At 43.5% G+C, this 22,062-nt stretch overlaps 1 protein-coding gene across 3 annotated transcripts in view; it reads right to left on the bottom strand.

The window, feature by feature from the left end:
- Nucleotides 1–21,596, bottom strand: part of DAB1 (DAB adaptor protein 1) — a 478,733-nt gene extending 457,137 nt beyond the window's left edge. For 2 of the 3 annotated variants that reach the window (XM_063343440.1, XM_063343439.1), the window contains exon 1: nt 21,013–21,267. The gene's annotated coding sequence lies outside the window, so the exon portion shown is untranslated. Of the gene's footprint in view, nt 1–21,012; nt 21,268–21,528 lie in introns of those variants that run through there. The other variant, XM_063343442.1, reaches the window with a different exon arrangement.
- Nucleotides 21,597–22,062: the final 466 nt, after the last annotated feature.

Here is a 22,062-nt window from a genome sequence, read left to right as displayed (position 1 = left end):
GCCATTTAGTGTAAAGTTTCACAGGGTACTGCTGGGATCCTCCACGGCCGCACCTGCTCTTCTACTCCTTTTGCTGCATTTCAACATCACACTGTCCACATGTGTTACACATTTACAAGAATTGGATTAAGTTATTCCAACAATCTGACTTTTTTCCCCTGTCATAACGTATGTTATTAAGAGTCACAGACACGATTTTGTTCACAGAAGAGGTCCATAAATAGTTTCCCCAGTTGCTCATGCTCTGAACCAGAGCTGTCTCGGCAGCATACTCACAAAATATTAACGTAATTCAAGCAACAAGAAATGCCCCTCTCCAATTAAAATAATTGAAAAGTCCCTGTGTGTCCTGGTTTGAGGTAAAACAGAACCAACTTTCTGTTCAGTAATTTTATTTCTTAGCCAGGCCTCTTCTAACTCTCTGAAATTACCAGCATGTTGTGTCTGAAGCGGTTCGTTCAGAGTGAGAAGACAGTTTGTGCCAAGGAATGGTATGCAGCAAGGCTCTTGCTTATCCTTATCGCTATAACAACCAAGGTCAGCTAATTTCGTTATTTGCCCCGTTAGAGGGTGGGAAGCGGAGGGGCGCAGAGGGGTCCCACCTGCGGGGAGGAGCGGACAGGACAGGTGACCCAAAATTGACCAACTGGGGTATTCCATCCCATCTGCCCCATGCTCAGTCTAAAAGCTGAGGGATCAAAGGGTCAGCTCTCTTCCTTCAACGGCTGACATCTGAGGAGGACCCTGCCTGTTCATCTGCCTTTGATCCCGATCCGTGTGTTCCTGACTCCGACTCTGGAACCTGGTTCCCACCCGTCGCTGAGTCCAGCCCGGGACTTCCCCAGTGCCTGCCGGTGACATCATCCTGGGAGCTTAATACAGTTTTGTGTATACTGTATCTATTTCATTATTTTCCTTTTTATCTTATTATTAATATTTCATTAAAGTAGTTTAGTTTCTTCTAAACTCGTAAATCTCTCTTTATCCCTCCTCCCCCTCTCCGTGCACGAGAGGCTGGGGGGGAGCATCCGTCGCCGGCCATTGGCCAATTTGGCCAAAACCATGACACTGTGAAAGACCCAGAGATTTGATTCACTGTTTTTTCCCCAGGACAAACACTTCAGGTGAACTCAGCTAATGATATTCATCATGAGCTGAGCTCCTGAGGTTCCCACAACCCAACAGATTAGTTGCATTGACCATTTCACACCTACGAGTTGTGCATATATTTTTTTAACAACATCCTAAATCCAAACTCTTTAACATCTTGCAAAGGGGATACACACATGCCCCTATGTATACACACGCACTTGAAGCGGTGATTAAGTAATTTCCTTTCCTTTCTAAAAGCCTCAATTTAAAATAAAACTTTCACTAACAGAAACAGCTAAGAATTTACCCAAGTTCAAAACCAGAGCTTGCATAATTTTAGTTCATTATAAAAAATTCTTTAATTACCATGTGTTTTTTTTTTCTTCCCTTCATAAGATCCCACAAATCTTAAGGGAGAAAGCCTTTTTGTGGTCCTTCCACACTCTCACTAATTTGCTCAAAAAGCCTACAGTGATTTCCCTGAATAGCTTCCAAAATGAATCCCATAAAAAAGCCTCTCTCACTGGAACTGTCTTATTTGTGGGTGAGTCGAAGGATCAACTCGTTACAGGGCTTATTTGGGAAAAAAAAAAAAAAAAAAAACAAAAAAACAAAAAAACCCAAACAAAAAAGTGTTTGTAATTTTAAATTCCTAAATACACATTTTAAAGCTTGCCTACCCTGAGCTGCAGGCGTCTTTCTGTAAGTTAGAAATACGCTAAAAACAACAGTGCAGGCACAGTGGCTATTCCTCATCTCGGAAAAGAAAGTCTGACCAGAGGTAAATTTGAAAAGGAATAAAAAACAACCTGGCCAAAACTACCAGCCGTGAACTATCTACAACTGACGCATGCGACTGATCTTTGGTGGCAGGGAGGCACCTCCAGGGGAGAGCAGGGCTTCCTGAAAAGGTCACCACATCCTACACCAGCCTCTGCACGGGGACCAACACACAGTGTGGCTCAGTGCATGTTTACAGCAGTAATTAACAGGGGCTTGAAGCACAGAGAATACAAGTCAGGAGTCTCAGTAGCCAAAAGAGGCCTTTCCTTGCAAGAGCTGCTCGCTGTGTAGCATTCCAGCATCATCCCCAGGTGGCAAATCCCAGATGACAGACTCCCCACAAGAGCAGCCCCAGGACCACAGTGAGTGAACTGCGCCGCAGAACAAGATGACAGAGCCCAAGCTGAGCAAGATGCAGTGATTTTGGCCTCAGCCATGAGGAGAGTTACCAGAGGTTTATACAAAGTGCTCCCGGCAGCCCCAGCAAGCGTCTGCGGGAAAGACAGAAAAGAGAAAAACCTGAAAGATCAGATGAAAATGCCAGATCTTGCAGTCTAAACACTGCCTTGAGGTCTAGTGAATAGGGAAGAGCGAACAGGGGTCTGTTGACCAAAACTGGTGTCTGAGAATATGATGAGTGAAAGCTGGCGAGTGAAAAAGGCTGAAGAAACATCATGGGAAAACCAAAACCAGAAGAAGCATTCATAGATACCATCTACCCAGGGTTTGATGTCTCTGCTCAGACTTCATCCAGCGGTTTTGTTTACCTCAAGGATCTATGCATCATTTTGTTGCAACACTGCTCCCACATTAGTCAGACTCCCAGCACGAAATGGGAACTTCATATGGGATCCTTCCCACTCCTTTGATATTTTTTTTTCACTTTATGTCAGATTTTTAATCCAGATTAAAAATTAATCCACCCTTTACTACAGATTCACACCAGAAAAAAACAGAAGATCCAGAAAACAGCTGCTGTAGCCAATGCACCAGCTAAAAGCTGCCAGGATCCGAACAGGCTCCTGGGCTGAGCCCACCAGCGCTGCTCCCCTCACACTCACCGCGTCGCCCATCTCGCCCTCAAACACATCGTTTGCTTCCGCTGTTTTTTTCCAAAGAGATCACCTATTGCTCTCAACAGAACTAAGCAGCCCTATTACTCGACAGAATAAGACATTTCTGACCAATACCTGAAAACAGGGGACACCACTGAGTTTTTGTTAATGTTGTTCTGCTAGCTACATCATTTCTATTGCAGAATGACCCAAATGATGAACTCCTTTTCTGGTGCCATCTCAACAAATACAGTCCCAATATTTAGCAAAAATTTCCTGCTATGCTCACTATGGTAACCAGTCCGATCCCTTTGAATTCCTGAACGGGTTTAGCTATTTAATGTGTTGTGGAGACATTTTTTAAACCATTAATCCCACTGAACACGAACTGAGGTTCAAAAAGAACCCCTCGCTCCAGGTGCACAGGCTGCTAAATTATCGTGAACTTGTGAAAGGTAACCAAAGTTCTGTGAAACATCAGTCTCATCACCCGGTCACGGGCACCCAGAGAGGACTGTGTAACACCATCAACGTGCCACCTCCACACTTCTACTGCCTGATGATGTGTGACACGCTTTGCTCCTCAGAGCTCTCACACCACGACCTTTCCTACAACCTCCCCAGAAAGGAGCATTAGCTGAAAACTGTCATCAGTGTGTAGCCAGCGCTGCCCAAGCCGCACACGTATTTTATGGGGAACACAAAGGCTGAGCCACAAAACAACAGACTGAAACAAATACGTTACCTGAGCAAGTAAAGCTACTCGCTAAAGCAACTGTAGGAAGAGTCTGAATCCTACACACCTCTTTGATAGCCACCTGGCCTCCCATCCACCTTCGAAGTCACTAAAATATCCCTTATGAGGGGGAACACACCACACCAGAGCAAGTCACCCTAACCAAGGCAACAAAACAAGGATGATTTCTTCTAACTGCAAGTGGACAAACAGGTGCTTTGGGTTCCTAAAATTCAGAACACAGAATTTGTCAAGCTTGGATTCAGGATTATGCCACCAACACCCCACGCATGTTCTCTTTCTCACTTAATATGTCATACAATCCCAAGTGAGCTGTAAAACTTTAAAAAGCCTCACTAGTCACGGTAGATCAAAACAGCCAGCCAAAGTGCAGAACAGTCGAGCGGAGAATATCCTTCCTAAAGGCTAACAGCTTGGAGGAAAGCAAGACAACCACAGAGGAATTCTCTAAGAGGAAAAGCAAGGCTGACCTCACACATTGGGAGTTATGGCTGGTCTCAGACAGCGATCTATTTTCCAAATACTTATCCACCAGTCCAACCTTAAATGCTGTTATGCAGATTGATTATACTTGACCAATTATGAAAGGCAAGCTACTCACTGCTATAAACTCTTGATCCAATTCCAGAAATTCCTTATGAATCCTGAAGCGTCACTACTACCACGAAACATTTAGAAGCTATCGCCAGTCTGGAAACATGAGATCCCATTTCAGTTTGGGCACAACATACACCCCAGCACATTGTCGCTCTAGGCTTCATCTGGACTTGGGTGAGTAGATGGAGCATGAATTTTCCACATCACAACTGCAGCCATCAGATTTCAGTAATTTCAGTACAACCCCTGAACAGGTTCCATTCCACCCAGTTAAGTCCAAAACCTCAGGATCCAACAGGATACTTTTCCACAATCAGACTTAAGACTCTGTAGCTAATGCTCCGAGGGACAACTCAATCTTTTGTGATTTAGCCCAAACAGACAACACAGTTTGATCAACTGGTTAGAGAGATCTCCCCATTAATCTGGGATTCTTCCAAGAGTTTAATGTCCAGAGCAGACTGTCACTGACAAACTCCCAGTCCATGCGAAGAGGAAGCTGGGAGGGATGCTTTACCACCAAGGGAATGAGAAGTTTGAGAGAAGACTATCGCTAGGCATCTGTGGGTTGAGCAGAGAGAGAGCTATAAACACACACACACAAATGGCTTGCAACTACAAGACTAGGAACTTCCTCCACAATTAAAATATTAGACAGCTGAAAAACTTATTAACCGTCAGTCTTGTCTTTAATATAATGGACATAACCTTAGAATCTTTGACCACGAACAGCCTCTCCAAAATTTACTACAAGAAAATGCATTCTTAAATCAAATCTGGGCATGGCTCAGAATCTCAACTCTCTTTGTTCCCTGATGCTGCCCGGATGTATCTGGGCAGGGGGTGGAGGGGGAGGGAGGGGTGTTATGAGCAAGCTGGCTCACCTGCTTTCTTGTAAATACCATAAAAATGAACACTTGACCATAATCTATGAATTGGATATAAAGAGAGAAAATAATTCTTAAGGAAATGAGCGCTTTTAAAGTGCTTCTTGAGCATCAAATTGAAGAAAACATTTATGAATTTTCCATCATGTTGTGAAGCATCGTGTCAGGCAGGATCAACCACATAAAATTATTTAGTGACAATACATGTAAATGATTTTAACATTCTCTGTCCCTCTAAAGCAATAGCAAAGACTAGCCAAGCCATCTGAGAGTTCAGAATTGTAACAGGGCCTTTGAAGAGATTATTTGCAGACTAATCCTATATTTTCTCATGGAAGCATTCTACAATTTGAAGTACCATATTCACACGCCGCATTTCACCTTCCAAAATTACCTCTGAATGAGCCAGTGAAAAATTATACACTGCATAGACGAGCATGTATCTACATGATATGCGTGTCTAACGGAAATAGATTATTTTCAAGGGGTGCTAAACTCAGCTTTTCCATTTGTTGATACAACTACATGCAATAATAATTTATGTATAAGAATGTATACATTTCAATCAGATACACGCAACTGCTAGGGCTTCCCATTTGTTCATTTTTGCATGTTTATATAAAAAAATAATAGAAACAAACACATGTTTAAAGGTATTACATTTGGGTGTTTTAAAATCTGAAAAGTATATTTACAATACTCACAATGCTGAAACACCTTCGAAGAAGAGGTATCTATCAGAATATGGAATTTTAACTGCTGGAAAGCAGTCACTGAGAGATGTCTTCAACACATTTTCATTATGCATCCTATGAAGTGCCTTCCCCCCAAAGCCCTATTGTCTTTATTCCCCACCTATGAATCTCAGGAATTTAGGCTTCTAACCTCGGTCTTCTAGACGCCATCCAAGTCAGATGACTCAAACAGCAACTGGTCAAAAGCACGAGTGTCTCATGACGTGTTCAAGCACTTCGATGTACCCCACATTCCCACTGAGGCAGGAAACAGCCAGGGTAGATCCACCAAGAAGTTTTTTGATTAAAAAAAAAAAAAGACAAAACAAAACAAACAACCAAAGAGCCCCACATGCTTGTGCACGCACACACCTTGTTTGGGATGCAAAGAATCAGTCCTCCAAATCCTGTTTTAAATGGTAAGAAACTAAGAAATGAAGAAACTAAGATACAATAAGACTGGTCTGGTACTTAGATCAATCCAAAAGAAAAAACTACTTGTCACCACAGGAAATTTTCCTGATTGCCTGTTTAAAAAAAAAAAAAAAGCCTGTTTCTTATCCAAGTGCACCAACAGATAATGAATGAAAGTAGTTAGGGGTTTAGGAAATCTTCAGGCAAGCCGTAGAGGAAACTGTTGGGATCCTGCTTATTCCAAAGCTCAGACATTTCATCAGCCAGCAGCGAGCAAGGCGTGCTGTGCAGCATTGCGTTACAGGCAGTATGCTTGCCACTGGTTTTGTTTGTTCCTAATGAACTCCGAAGTAATAACACCACACTGGAAATACATTGGGGCAGCAATAAAAATCTGTAGTTGCATTCTTATATCTTTGTCACGCCTGAAAATATCCAGATTGAGCAGCAATAACTTGCTAGAACTTCAACTGAAACAAAAGGGTTTCAATTCACTGCAGCCCGGGCTTGGTACAACGAGCTCGAGAAAAGTCCTGGACCTGCAACAAATCGCATGAGCCACAGGGGATCAGAGGACAGGGCAAGGGAGAGGCAAGACTGACCTTGATTTCATCTGATTCCATGGATTGTTAACCTCCAGCCTCATTTGGGATAAAACATTTAAAAAGAAAACATACGTGCATATGAAGCCAAGTCAGGTGTATTTATACACAGCACGTACTCTCTAAAACTACAGCAATACCATGGGATGGATACAAGAAGGCTGCCTGCATCCCTACCACTACAGGGTTGACCCAAGGTTATGAAAGCTGGAGAATATGAAGAACATCTCAAACCAACTTAAAAAAAAAAATATATACACACACACACACACACACCCCTTTCTTCAAAGCTGCATCACATCGCATTGTACCAGAAAGCTAAACAGAGAGCGAGCAGCATCACAGTGGGCTGAGGAGATGAGTCACATCATTGTGCTCCTGCCACTTCATCACACCTCAAAAGCAAACGAGCAAAACCTGCAGTGTAGGTACAGTTCCTCACCCAGATTTCCTGCCCACCCTTCTGTTTCCATCTTGGCCTCTAGATGGTTCACAGTAGCCAGTCGTATACGACTACGCAGAAAAATCATGTACTTTTCAGTGCCACAATTTCTAAGGTGAGAGCAGTTTTGCCTCCCTTCCCCACAGAGACACTGTTGGCCTCATTCTCCTGTTCTGCAAACACCACAGACACCGTCCCGGTGCTGGACACAAAGGGAGGAGAATACAGACAACCTCACTCACAGAATACAGCTGCCTTTAGTATCTTTTCTAACACAAAGAAATTAAATTAATCTCATAATTAAAAGCGAATGTCACGTTTAAGAAGCCAAGGCTTTTCTCCAATAGTAAGTTTCTGTCTGGAAAACCCTGTGGCACAGCAACACAAGGTTTCATTTTCTTCTATGTTTTGCCATGGAGAGGGGAGAAGAATTTAGTTCCACTGCCCCACTCCTGGTGGACCCCCGATTCTTGGATCCTTATTGAAGTAACTGACTTTTGGGTGCAACAGCAGGAACAGTCTCCAAAGCTTTCAATAATTTATTTTTAAAAAAAAAAAAAAAAAGAGAACAACAACAAACCACCTTCTAAATTTTCTTTGTCTATGCGAGGAGTGCATTAGATCAGATAAGGGATATTAAATGGCCTTTTAAGTCTGACAGCAAAGAACGGTTCTAATGGGAGTCCCGAATTGTGCTGCTAGCAATATACTGTACTTAACAAAACAGCAACATCAAGATGCCAGACAGTGCCATGACCTATATTTCCTGCAAACCAATTTTCTTCTTTGTAGGGTGGATGGAAAGAATCCAACAGCTTTTTAAGTTCCTTTTCTTTCTGCTGGAACTATGCCTTATCATACACATTTTTCCTACATCCAACTTTGCTATGCCCCACAGTATTTAAAGCATGAATTATCTACAGCCTATTTATGCATTTATAAACAATAAATACTGCAAAATCATGTTTAGGCTGCAATTACCGGATGGGAACAGAATTCTTTATATCTCATTTCCCTACTTTTAAAGGAAGCCAAATCCCTTAAAGAGGAATCTTAAACAGAAGAACAATGTTAGAGGGAAATAGAGGTCACACAGTCTGAGGAATTTCTGCGGATTTATTATTGATGAAGTATAGCTTAGCCGATGCTGGCAGAGCACGTAAGTTCGGACCTTAGCACTTCCACCCTCAAAATTACAAGCTTCCCCACTCTCTATGTCTTTTAATACTACAGCTTTTTTAAACAACGTAAGCAGGGGAAACACTAAGCCTAGGCCATAGTGACAGGCTTACCTGAGCTTCTGGTAAGGTGGCACCCAAAAAACCCACTGCTAGCACAAGGCAAAACGTCACTAAGGACTGAAAAGACTGTGAGACAGAGCCGTTTTGTCCCACATGGGTTTTGCACACATGAAGAGGACCAAATTTCCAATACTCATATTCAGCAAAGTGAACAATTTGCTCTTTTGCGTACTCTCATCCTACAGGAAAACTGTGTATCCTTTGAGGAGGACATAAAAATCAAGACAACATTTTCGGACACGGTTGTTTGACTTCTTTTACTCCCACTGCATTGTGATAACCCTAAAATTCCATTTTTGTCTCACAAGGAGAAGTTTCACCCGTCTTGTACAGACGCGCTATGCCCCGAGTGGTCAACAAAACACCTGAAAGGATTTATTATAAGCTTGTTTTCACCCCCCACCCCCCTTACAGACATCCTTGCCAAATGCAAACGCTCTCCCTCAGGCAGGAAAATTTGGAAACAGAACACCTGATGCAGCCTTTATTCCAAAATTGTCTCACGTGTGTTGAGTGTCAAGAAGAGCCATGTTGTGCCACAGCATCCGCTTGTCTCGGGAAAATTGAAATCGTTCGGTGTCTAACACTTTGAATGATTTCCCAACTTCTCACTTGCCCCATCTGCTCCTCTCAGTTCATTTTGATTTGTTTTACCCTTTGTCTCTGCAGTGGCACCAACAAAACTGCAGCATCACTGCAAGTTCCTCTGCCGTGGAGCAGTGCCAAGTTTGTCTCAAATTCAGCCTCCTTCAAAAGAAACCACCAAAAAACAAGATCACGGGCCAATTCTGTTGTCTCTCCCTCCAAAAAAAATGCACAGGCTTCAATGCTGGCTTTAAAATAATAATAATAATGCCACCTATGAGATAACCAGCATTAAAATTATAAATCAGATATCTGCAGAATGCAGCAAAGCACATGCATGCTATATCTCAGCTCCAATTTTAATTCATTAGTTTGCCCAATTCGCTAAGGAATTAAGTCAAAATTACTTGAGGTTATGTAGCATTTTGTTTCTTTACCGTTAGCACAGTATTCATAGAAGCAGTTACTTTCCAACGTTTAAGAAACTGGGATTCTGAAGCCAGAAACGGAACTTTTAGTTAGGTGGGGAAAAAAACAATAGGTGAGATATACACATAAAAGGAGGTTTTTATTAAGACAGTACACAAGGAAGGCAATCACAGTGCTCTTCCCAAGCTTCAAGGCAGCGAGGATACATCCACCCACAGTTTTAAAAAGGGCCTTAAATATCACGGAAGATAGACATTATAAATAAGCACGTGGAAAAAAACCCACCACAATCTGCCCATACAAGTCTCCACTGCAAAAGACTCGTCTCTGAGTGAGCAGAACCTTAACAAAAAAAAAAAGAAAGAAAACCCCACACTCGCACACTTATTCATCATTCCACAGGCTTAAAGTCAGAGATCACCAGATTAATGAGGGCCCACAAAGATGCAGGTGTACTTGCAAGAAAGGAATCAGTGCGAGACTCTCAGTTCTGAGCCACCAAGGACTGAATACACAATATTGCACAGCGAAAAACTGACGATGGGGACACAGCTCACACCCCTAATTTGTGTTCAGTGCCACTGCAAGCATCACACTGAAAAGGGCTCAAAACTCTAAGACGACAGACTGGCAGTGGTCTCAAGTTGCCTTGGGTTTACTCTAAAGAAGGTCTCAGCTCAGTGAAATAAAATTTTAAACCTCTCCAAAACCTAGCATACACTTAGAATCGTAAGCTCATTTAGGTTGCAAAAGACCTTTAAGATCATCAAGTTCAACTATTCAACTTCAAGTGCAAAGTACCAAACAACACACGTGACTCGCTCAACACGTGGCTTGGTTTGGTATTTGTAATGAAAGTTCAGGATATATCAGGTAACCACGACCTTCTGCTTTAGCTGCAGTAAAGCATGCAGCGAGGGTACCAGTACTTACCCATACTTGCACTAGCTCCACTACGCTGAATCATTTACCTAGAATTTCTTACAATAGCCTCAGTGGTATATTTTTCCCTTCAGTGTTCATTCCTTCCTTCCAGTGAAGCTAATGAAATTTAGCTTTACAATTCAAAAGATGTACAGCTATACATCTTTAAAGAGAAGTCACTAACCGCACTGCTGCTGCGGCATCCTGAGTAGCCAGTCACAAAGTTGAGCTGGTCCTGAATTGAGGGAAGGTCGTTCGGTGGTCATTGGGGAGTAAATGAGGCAGAAAGCAAGTTAGCCAGGGAAGTGTGGAGCCGAGAGCCCAATCAGGTGTGGGAGCTGCAGGGGAAGCAAAGGTGAACACGACCAGAGAGCCAGCATCCAACATTTGCAAGGTAAAATACGATGTTTGCAATTAATAGGCAGAAGGAGGAAAAGAAATCTCACTGGCAAAAAAGGCTGGGCGTTTCATAAACCGCTCTCGTGAAATTCTTTGGAAGACCCAAGTGTACGTCGGTGGGCATGTGTTCATACCGCTTCTTCAATAAACCGGGAAAAATAAATCAGGATACATATCAAAAGAATGAATTAACTAGCATTGGTGGACACACCACTCTCCTTCAAAAGCACAATTGCTCCCATCTCTTGATGTCTGCTGACAGGTAAATGCTATTCCATTCCCTAATTTGTACTTTTGAAATAAGGGCTATATGATCTCCTTGTCACCGTGAAGTTCTCCGCAGCCATGATGTACAGCATAATTCCAATGATGGAATCTTCGTCAGTTACCGATTTGTTCCACAACTTACTGAAAGAAATGTTGTCAGCCAAATGTCTCCAGCCAATTGCAAAATGCATTATTAACGAAATTAGAGTAAGAGGAACCTTTCTGTATGGCTCTTTTATTATTAAGTAATTCCAAGCGACTCCATTGCACAATTACAGTATCTGAACTTTGCTTTTTAAATGTTGCCATGTGTAAATACCACTGTGTACTTGCGCTTGAAGTGACAATCTGAAGGCAACAGAGTCTGCAATAAGTGAAATTATTAATAAACTCTACTCCAGGTCTTCCCACTAACAAATGGCATTGTACCCTAGAACCCTGCACAAGGTGAAATTCTTGCTAGCAGGTAATGTTTTATTTCTTCAACATTTGTATGCAGAAAGTTACATGAACAGACCAGCATTTCCACAGAAAACAACGTACTTCAAAGAGGGCCATTTAGAATCCAAAGGCCTTCCTTGGTCTCCAGAATCAGAATGAACTGGCCAAACCACGACCTCCAGGACCAGCAGTGATCACGGCCTGTGGAGAAATAGGGTGGAAGAGCAGGTCTATGATTCTATGACTGACCTGTCTTTAGGGCATTTCAAGTTCTTATTTCAACACTTTACACCAGGACACTGTTGGGTTTTTTTTTTAAAAATATACATTTAAAATTCTGCTGGGTCACTTTACAAGCTTCTCACAACACTAGAGCCAGATACAGATCTACGTAACACAAGTGTTTACTAAGAACAAGCAATGCCAACAGATAGATCATTACACTATCAAACAGCAAGGGTAGAGCACGTACAACCAAATAAGTGAAATAACTGGCTTAAACCAAAGTGACTGGTTACAATTACAGCAAAGTCAGTCACCTGCACAAAGAACGACTTCAGTTTTCTACACCTTTGTTATAGCGAGTGCCTCGCTAGAACTTCACATCTTTCTTCCAACACTGATGCCTGTCTCTTAGAAACAATTTCTACCGTCTCCCATACTCCAGCCCAGCTCTAACACCCTTAAGTCAAGAGAGCCGCAGCTGAGAGCAGGGAGAGGAGATGGTGTACTATCCCACCCTGGCTCTTGGCTAAGTTCTTCACCTCGTGTAAGAAAGCCCTGCTGGCTGGGAGCAATGGGCCAGCTGGCCCTGTATCCAGTAACCTTGACTCTCTGGCAGTCCCCAAGAGCAGACACATATTGCGATAACCCACCAGAACACATTTCCAGCCTCCAGACATTCGTGAGCCTGGCATTTCCACACCAGAAGCAGTATCACCCCACGCAATAGTCCTCAGCTCTACTGCAAACTTTTCCAGAAGACTGTTTGGTCCAGGTAAGCTTTTAGCAGCTGCAACATCCCAAAGCAGTAGAGTCTTCCTGCATAACACCATCTTATGTGAAGCATCTTACTACTTCTGTATCTGCTACTTGCTCATGGCATACGACACCCTTTACTGGAAAAGGCAATTCCTTATTCAGTTCTCCATTGGTTTTAACAGGTCTCTATCAAAAGCGCGCTCTTTTCTGGGCTAAGCTTCTCCTGTTCCACTACCCCTTTTTTATGCTGAAGGAACACGAAATCTTTGTCTAGGGTGGCTCAATTGCTCTCAGAAAATAGACATTCAGCTAAAAATCTCTCACTTCTATTCCTGCAAAAGATTTCAACTTACTTGTCCAACCCAAACCTAGCACAGCAGTCCAGAACCTTTAAAAGCAGGATACTTACCTAATTAGTCCAGTTTTCTTCCCTGTTGTACTTAGAAGACATGACTCTACAGAATTCAAATTACACAGCTCACAAGGAAAATTAAAAACTGGTGACTTCTAAGTTGAGACCTCTCTGGCTTTGGATTAGGGAAATCTTTATGTCCACCACATCAAACCAGCAGGTGAGAATTTTGGTCATCGAAAAGATGAAAGACGGTAACACCTCAACCCCTGACCTGCTGCAACAGCCAAAATGGTGAATATTCACTGGAACCCTTCTGGTTTCTTTCTACACTTGATTCCTAAGAGGAACCTCAAATACGCATAATAAAAAATGGGAACATTTTAGACACTAAGCACAGCTGACCTTCACATAAAGCTATCCTATTTCAATAATGTGTAAGAAATGATGCATTAGTATCCAACATGTCTGTTATGCTTTGTAAAGCTAGCGGGGATGCTGAAAAGCTTTCTTTTTTTCCAGTGGGATGTCTTTTCATAGCTCTTAGCCATGTAGGCTGGACCATTTAGTGGGATTATGATTTGAGAAGCTGGTGATCCTGATGTCCGGATCCCAGGACACATTTTTCCAAACTCTCGCATATCATTTACAATTACTTGTCCACTAACCACGGGGCAACCGTTGGAAGGTCATTTGTACGGATAACTGCTACGGAGAACTTATGATCTAACTGAATCGACACCAGCGCTAGCAATAAAGAGCATCCTCTCAGCCCTAACCAAGGCTTGACTCCAACTCTATGCAGAACTCCTGTGGACCAGGCCACAAAAGCCTTTTCCACATGAAAAATATTGAACTAATATAATTTAAAGCATGAATTTAAGCTCATTTGAAAGGCTGCAAAACCATGTATAGGCATGGTTATTTCAATAGTAAAGTTGCAATTTTCAGTTTAGCTTCAGCTAACTGAAGGCATTTAAACGTTAAACATATATAAGCCAGTCCTAATCTGAAGAGGTTTCCAGTAAGGGCCTGTACCAGCTTAACAGCGTAGGGAAAAATAAATCAATTTAAAGTGAAACTTGTTCAGTGATCATGTACATCTCAGACCTATGACTGGAGGGACTTTGGTCTATTGACAGTAATCACACACTTTAACACAAGCCCGACATCATCTCTTCATCCACCAGACAAAGAAAATTTCACGCTGGAAAACAATAATGACAACAAGTTAATATTTTCAGTAATAAGTTATCCTCACAAAGAGCACTTGACCTTCGTTGTAATTTCCACACAGCTTGCAGTAAACCACCTGAGTGTGTATAAAATGTAATGAATAAAGAAATATTAAAAATGATAGAATGTTATTAAAGTAGGTCACAATTCAAACAGCACAATTACTGAAAAAATGATGTTTGAAACTACATCACTCACAATCCTTCTCACACTGGATGAGCTACTCTGTAATTTATTTTGCCTAACAACAGCTTCTGTCCATATTCTCTCTCTCTTTATCCCCAAAGACTCTATTAATGCAGCCCACTGTGCCGCATGACAGCGTAATGCCCACATGAGGCATGAAATGTCACAGATCACAGATTTACACCTGGCCAACATAATAGATTCATCAAATTCTTTCAAGCAGTGGAAACGTTTGTTGTTATTTTGTGGGTCAAGCCTCACGGAGGCAGATGGAATGGGCACTTTATTTACATGTGAAGTCCCCAAGCCCATTCACTTTATTTATGACGGACAAAATCTGGCCTTACACAGTCATCCAAGAAGCCTTGGACCAAAGACATTGTTATTTTACAAAGATAAGGAAGAGCGGTTTTCTCTCAGGCTTGTGGATGACGATGAACATTCATTTTGTTCCTTAACATTACATTCCACATACCCTGAACATCTTAAAAAGCTCGGAGTTGGTATTTTGATTCACATCCTAAGAGAAAAATCAGTGCAATTAAGACCCACCTGTATGTTAAGGCAACTCTGACAGCCAGTAACAGAATGATGAGACTCTCCCCAGCGCTCACAACTGCCTGGTGAAATCCCACCAATTCTGTAGAAACTGCCCCATAAGCCTGCGTAACACAGGTCGGAGTGGTCAGATCTTCTCTATTAACCAGAAATTCAAGACACGAGGATGCAGATATTGGCTTTACCCATCCTTCCGTAGCCTACAAAACAATCGAAACTGTCCAAAATACATGAAAATGTAGAAAGGAAATCCTTGGGTGCAAAATGTATCACTTTATAGGTTATGAATACTTTGAGTGATTTTGCAACCGCATTTTAAATTATTGACATTGATGTCATCATGAGCATTTTGAGGAAATTCAACATAAATAGAGAAATTCTTCGCTAGAAGGAGAGCCTTAACCCTGTTATCTTTTAATTATCTATCTGTGTTGCATATGAGTATTAGTGACATATGTAGGTTAGAAGCAGAGCCTCCTTATGTGTCAGCTTGCAGGAGAATAAAATCTCAGGACAAGTCTTCCAACAGAAAAAGAAAAAAAATAAGTACCTACTATTGCTCTTCATACTTTGTAATAAAATTATATATGAAAGTCTGGATGCATATCTAATCTTATCTCTTAGCATCTGCCACTGCTCCGTGACCTCTCAGATTGACTGCAAGCGCTTTGATAAATGGACTAAAAGGCAGCCAGTAGATACACAGCAATCCTCCAAGTTCCCAGACCATACTTTGACTGAATCACAACAAACGCACCATCCCTAAAACTCCAAACTAACATGAAGCCTCTTCTCCCCCGAGCAGCATATTCCACCCTACTCCTTTTCCAACCTGAATACCAAAAAGAGCACTGCCATTAAAACACATTCGTAACTCGACAATGACTTTTTACAGAGAAGAGGTGCTTTTTTTTTTTTTTTTTTTGCAGAAAAGATTCAAGTTCAGATAGCTAAAAGGAAAATCGTGATTATAGATATGAAAAGATTTACACATCAACTCCTTTCTCCTGAAATACCAGTTTCGGTAAGATTTATCAACTGTTTACTATGGACAGATGGTTCTTCCATCCACTGGTCCTCATAAAACAAGGGGAAGAACTACCACACTAGAAGGAGAGGGAAATATGCCATGGCCAACTTGAACCGAAGGGGGACTTCTCCATTAGAAGTCTGTAGCTGTCTAACTTGGAAATGGGCTTTGATGTGTGGTCTTGCAAAAAAAATGACTTAGTCCCTGAAACAAGTAATTGCAATGACTTCTATGCATTGACATAATCCACTATAAAGACCACCTGAAGTGGAACACTGCGTCATATAACGCTCAGCCACAATAACTCAGTTTAGAAGAACCTGCAACTAATAATATGCACAGAAAGAGATCACTGCTACCATGACACATTTCCAGGGAAGGGAGGAGTGATGGTGTAAGACCACCTTCACCTACCCCTCCACAAAACCGAAGCTAAGCAGAAAGGAAATATCAAGTAATGCTGAGTGTCTGGATTTCCTCTCGGTTTAGCAGCTGAAGATGAAGAAACCCCTGGACATGCGGAGTTGCCAGGCAGGCGTGCCCAGAGAGCCTTGGGCCCATGGGGAGGCAAAAACATTGACCAAAGCAACATATCCTGAAGGAAGGCAAAGCATTCACTTCATCTTCACGCTCAGGCTTTCAAATGAGATGTAAAATAGAGCCCTGACCATTCATCGTCATTAAAGATCCCATGGCAATTCTTGCAAGAGTAAAAATGTTAACTAACATGTCCTGGCCAATATCCAACTCGGATAATTGCATTCTGCTTCCTAAATTCCCCTTGCAGTTTCAATTGGATTAGTTTTTCTTCATTTCTCTTCCCCAAACCCCTCCTGCATAATGTTTCTAGCCCAGAATGGCTGCTGTATTCCACTCCAGAGGTGCGTGAATTATCAGTGTTGGGCAATCCCAACATACATTTTGTATACATTAGTCAGAGAAAATGCTCTGTGAGCCAGAGTAATACCCTCACCTCTCACTAAGGAGTATTTAACTTTTCAAATGAGAAATCCCACTGCTGGTAGTAAGATTTTTTTTTTTATTATTATTTTTTTTTCCTAAAATACTGCCCTGCAAGGAAGGGTAAAGGTACCAAACGCAGCCTCCTGCCAATTAGAAAAGTCCTTTGCTGGGCCATATCCTCATCTTAAGGAACCAGATGCAGTTGCTTTGACTTCAATAGAACTCCGCTGCATTAAACCAGGAGTAAATATTCACACAGTATTATTCCACTAAGTCACTCATGTTTAAATCTTGCAAGAATCACTGAAGTTGGCTGTTGAATGCATCAATCTGCAGATACAGAAGAGGAATCTCGGAATGTATTCTCCTTGCTTTTAACTGGCTTGCACAACGTTCATGCGATTTTAAAGGAAATAAACAGAGAATATACTTATTTAAAGGAGAGTTGGAGGTTCTTTACCTTGGCATACCGATGAAAAATGAAAGTGCTGTGAAATATGAATCTCCTGTTGTTTGTTATGTGTACTCTACTGTAAGTACTCATAATACTATGGAGGCAAACTAAAAAGTCCTGACCCAATGCATTTTACAAAACAGGAGGAGCAAAGGTGATTTATGTGCATAACAGTAAAAACTGACAAGCCTTTGATTTTCTTGTGGAACAATCCCAAAACGATTGTCAAGACTGCTTAGGTTTTTCACCCTCTGCACTTCCTGTAATAGGACTATTTTATCCAAAATGCTGTTTTATAGACACTGTGTAAAGGGTCATTTCCATCAGCTATCCAGGTTACTCAAAAGAATACTTTTCATTCCCTCTTCCAAGAACTCTTAGCATCAGTTGAGAATGGCTTGTTTTCACTTCCAGCCTGCTTCTGCATCCCTGGTAAAGCGTAAAACACAAACATCCCGCCTGCTTGGTTTGTTAGAGCCCTGATAGCAGAAGGACATCCTTAAAAATCCGAGAGCATGACTGTAGGCAGCCTGCAGCCAGGTGAACAGGAAACACAGAGATATACTCGTTTTGGTATTTCCACATGAGTACCGTAACCCTTCTCCTTTCCCCCTTGTAGACAGTAAATTCACTTAATAGGTGTCACTGTGAAAGCATCCGCATTTGCCAGCTCCAGGCTGGGTTAGTTACACCATGATGTTTACTTCCCTACACAAAGCGTGGAAGGGACAATGTGGGACCTCCAACAGCAGCCTACTTCAGGGGCAAACGCTCCTAGTACTAAGGTATGGAACCAAGCGGTGAAATTAAAGCTTGGTACCAGAGGGCCAATGTCATGCACAAGCACGACAAGCTCACCTGATGAGCGCAGATGGTTCTGCAAAGGAATTTTATGTCAGAATCAGATGGTTAAAGAAACACAGACCATGCTCCTGGTCTGCAGCGCACACACGAAGGTGGTAAGGAGAAAGCTGATCATCAGATGTGACTGACTCAATTTTCTGCTGCTCATGTACTGCCATTCTGCATGCCAGTCTCGACTCCAGCTCAGCTCCTTTTGCACACAGTAGTTGACATCAACATGGGAAACGATACCCATCCTCAATCATGTGTTCCCATAGTTCCACTCCAGTGGAGAAACGGGCTTGGGCTGGAAAACACTGAAGTGTGCATCCTTATGGTAAGTAATGCTCTAGATTACCTGGCATTTCTACAGGAAACACGGGATTGAAAGCTTAATCCATTCACTGAAACTTAATCTCAAAAGTGTACAATCGTTCACCAATAGCTTCAGTTTCATGAACAATCTGAAAAGACTGGAGTAAGATGTCTCTTTCGGCCACTCCTTCCTTCCCACTTCCTTTTTTTTTTTTTCCCCCCCCAAGACTACTCTATCTGGAGCGGAGACGTTCGCATTACTGTGCTCTGAAACACAGTAGTCACTGCCACAACAATCAATAAAAAATCAGCATGACTACAGGAACAGAAGCTTGGGATTAGAGAGATCTAAAACTGGAAGGATTTCCCTGCCCTCCCCTCTGCATCCTGATGAACCCTTCCAAAACCTGACTGTAAACATTTTAATTCTCTGTCAGCTTGCTGGAGGAAATCATTACAGAGGCAAAATTGGAAAGCACCGGGTGCCGCTCTGCAATAAGCGTCTGTCAGTCAAGCAGGCGTCACCCTGCAAGTCACCCCAAGCACTTCCACCCTCCAACCCAGGAGAAGGGTGCTGGACACTGAGGGTTTGCTAGGAGCACTGACTGACTGATCAGGCCAAAGCTGTACTTCAGACAGCCAATGGCACGATATTTTACTTTTTTATTTATTATTTAAAACAAACAGAGTCATCTTCCCTCCCCCCGCCTCCAGTTCAAGCAGTTTATACATTTAATTCAATTTTAAGAGATACGTGTTTGTTTACTAGAGCAAACAAAAACCAGTAATGAAGAGCTGCAGTTAGAGAGAAGTAAGCAACCTGCTTGTCTTCCACTCAAAATTAAATTTTTAGCACCAAATATTGACATTAGAAGGTAAGCAGCTTAGTTCAATGTCTGCTTCTCACACCTTCCAAGTACACACCAGAGGATTTGGTGCGAGATCACTGAAGGATACGTGCTCGCCTATGCTGTGATTTCAGCATTACATCCCACAGAAACCACCATCTAAAATGTGTTGGGGTTCCTCAGGATCAACGTTCATCACTCAATTTGCCAACACCATCAACCTCAGGAATCTTTTCCCTTTTCTCTCTAGTTTTCCCTGCCTTCATTCCTTGCAGCATCACAGAGGGAGTATACCATACGCAGAAGAGAATGATGGTATCATGTACCACTGCACATCACCAGAACACAAACTGCACTCTACTTAGTTAAGGAAATATATTCAAGCAGGAGACCTCACTGCCAATTAAAGGAAGAAGGAAGGGGGGGGGGGAAGAAAAGGGAAGGGGAAAAAAAAAAAAAAAAAAAAGAGACCAGAAGGACCTGTTGCAAAAAAAGAGAGAAAAATTATTTAATTCAGATTAAAGGTTTGGGTTTGGTGCTTTTTTTTATATTTTGGGTTTAGATTAACCACTCACATGAATACCTACAAGCAGTTTAACACCACAATTAAAAAGGCACAATCAATTCAGCCGAGATTGCTTAAATCCAACATAATTATTTCCCATAGAACTACTGAAGTCTACTGAAAACATCGCTGCAGCATTAGAGGGTTATTTGCTCCAAGGACCTTTTTAATATGGCTGTATTGTAATACTGCAGTGCAAAAGCCTCTCTAGACATAAAAAGAAATTTAGCTCAGAAACACAACTTGTGGACAATGGAAAATAGATTTGCTTCAATTTGCACTTATTTAATAATAGCATTATTTAACAAGATCAGTTACAAACACTATCCTCAAAAGACATAGCAGTGCACCTCTTCTCGTGAGACTCCTAGGGCACCAAAATGAAATTCATTTCTCCAAACGAAACATTCAAAGCAACCAGCAGCACTAGAAAGAGCATATTTAAAAGGGAGAAAAACATTTTGTGACTGACCAGAAAAAACAGCCCCTCTCTGTCCTCTGTATTCCCCCCTCCCCTCCCATTACTTTAAAGCTGCCATATATTTCACTGGCAAAGAAAATTATATTTTTCCACTAGAAGTAACAACATATTTGTCACTACATTTTGATTTTCATTCAAAATCAAGAACACACTGAATTTGCACGCAGTGGGCAACAGCTACTAAAATCTGGGTGTATGCTGTATCACATCACTACTCAAACCCCACATACCCTTGCATAATTATTTTGCTACACGATGATGCCTAATTGGCCACCAACCTAAATGATTAATTACCTACATTATAACAAGGCGTTGAGAAAAAGGCCGAAGGGCTACAAAATACTCATTGGGGTTGCAAATATTAAACCAAGAGAGGACAACTGGCACAAGTTGCGCCTTGCAGGCTGCGCACACGTAGGTGGCTGGCGAGAAAACCCTGCTAAAGAGTCACACACACACAGAGAAAAATAAGAAAGGAACCGGTGTCTCACGTTCGTTCCCGCTACGGCCGCCGAGATGCTCACTACAAGCTCGAAGTTGGCTTTGCCCGGCTCTGGAAGTGTTAAATTATTCCACACGCCACCGCAGCGGCGGGTTCCCCGCGCAGAGCCGCGGTTCGCATCTCCCCGCTCGCACGTCCCGATCGCGCAGTTCTCGCCGACTTCGCCCTGGCTGCCAGCCGCGGAGGCACCGGGCTGGCCGGGCATCCCTCCCCGCCTCCTCCTCGGCGGCTCCTCCGCTGCCGCGCCAGCGCCTCCCTCCCGGCAGACAAAACTTTGCGCTTTTCTCTCCGCACCGAGTTACGCGGGCGCGGCCGCCCCGGCAGCGGCTCCCGCGGAGAGCCGGGATCCCCCCACACACCCGCGCAAGGCGTCAGCGCGGAGGATTGGCGGGGGGGGGAGGATGCCACGGGTGACTCCCCCCCCACCGCGCAGCCCCGCATCCGCCCCCGCGCAGCCCCGCGGTTGGCTCCGCGCCTCCCCACCGCCTCCTCCTCCTCCTCCTACCTGCAGCCGGCGCCGCTCCCCGCAGCGCTCCCGCTCATCCTCCTCTGCCGGCGGAGGGCTGCGCGCCCCCTCCCCACCCTTCCCCTGCGCTCCCGCGGCTGGGCGCGCAGCCTGCGCCGGCGGACGCGGCTCCCCGGCGAGCGGACCCGCGGCGCTCTGCGCGCAGCGGCGGCAGCGCCGGTCCCCTGCAGCCACGGCGCTACCGCATTCCCCCTAATAGCGGGGCGCGCCGCACCCGCGCCTCCGAGCCCCCCGCCCCGGCCGGGGGGCAGGAGGCGGCGCCCGGCGGGGTCTCCCCCCGGCGGGGTCTCCCCCCGGCCCGGCCCAGCAGCCCCGGCCCCCCCCCGGGCGGCAGCAGCCGCCCCTCGGCTGCCCTTCCCCGGTTTTCTTGCTCGGGGCTCTGCGCCTCGCAGGGTGCCCCGAGGGAGGGCGAGTGCGGGCCCGCGGCTCCCAACTCGCTGGTCGCCCACCCGCATCCTCCCTCAACCCCACCGACCCCCGGCAACCCCGTTCTTACACCCCCTCTCACCGTCA

Source organism: Chroicocephalus ridibundus, chromosome 8 (assembly GCF_963924245.1).
Source record: "Chroicocephalus ridibundus chromosome 8, bChrRid1.1, whole genome shotgun sequence".
Taxonomy (NCBI): Eukaryota; Metazoa; Chordata; class Aves; order Charadriiformes; family Laridae; genus Chroicocephalus; species Chroicocephalus ridibundus.
This window is presented reverse-complemented; position numbering and strand designations above follow the sequence as displayed.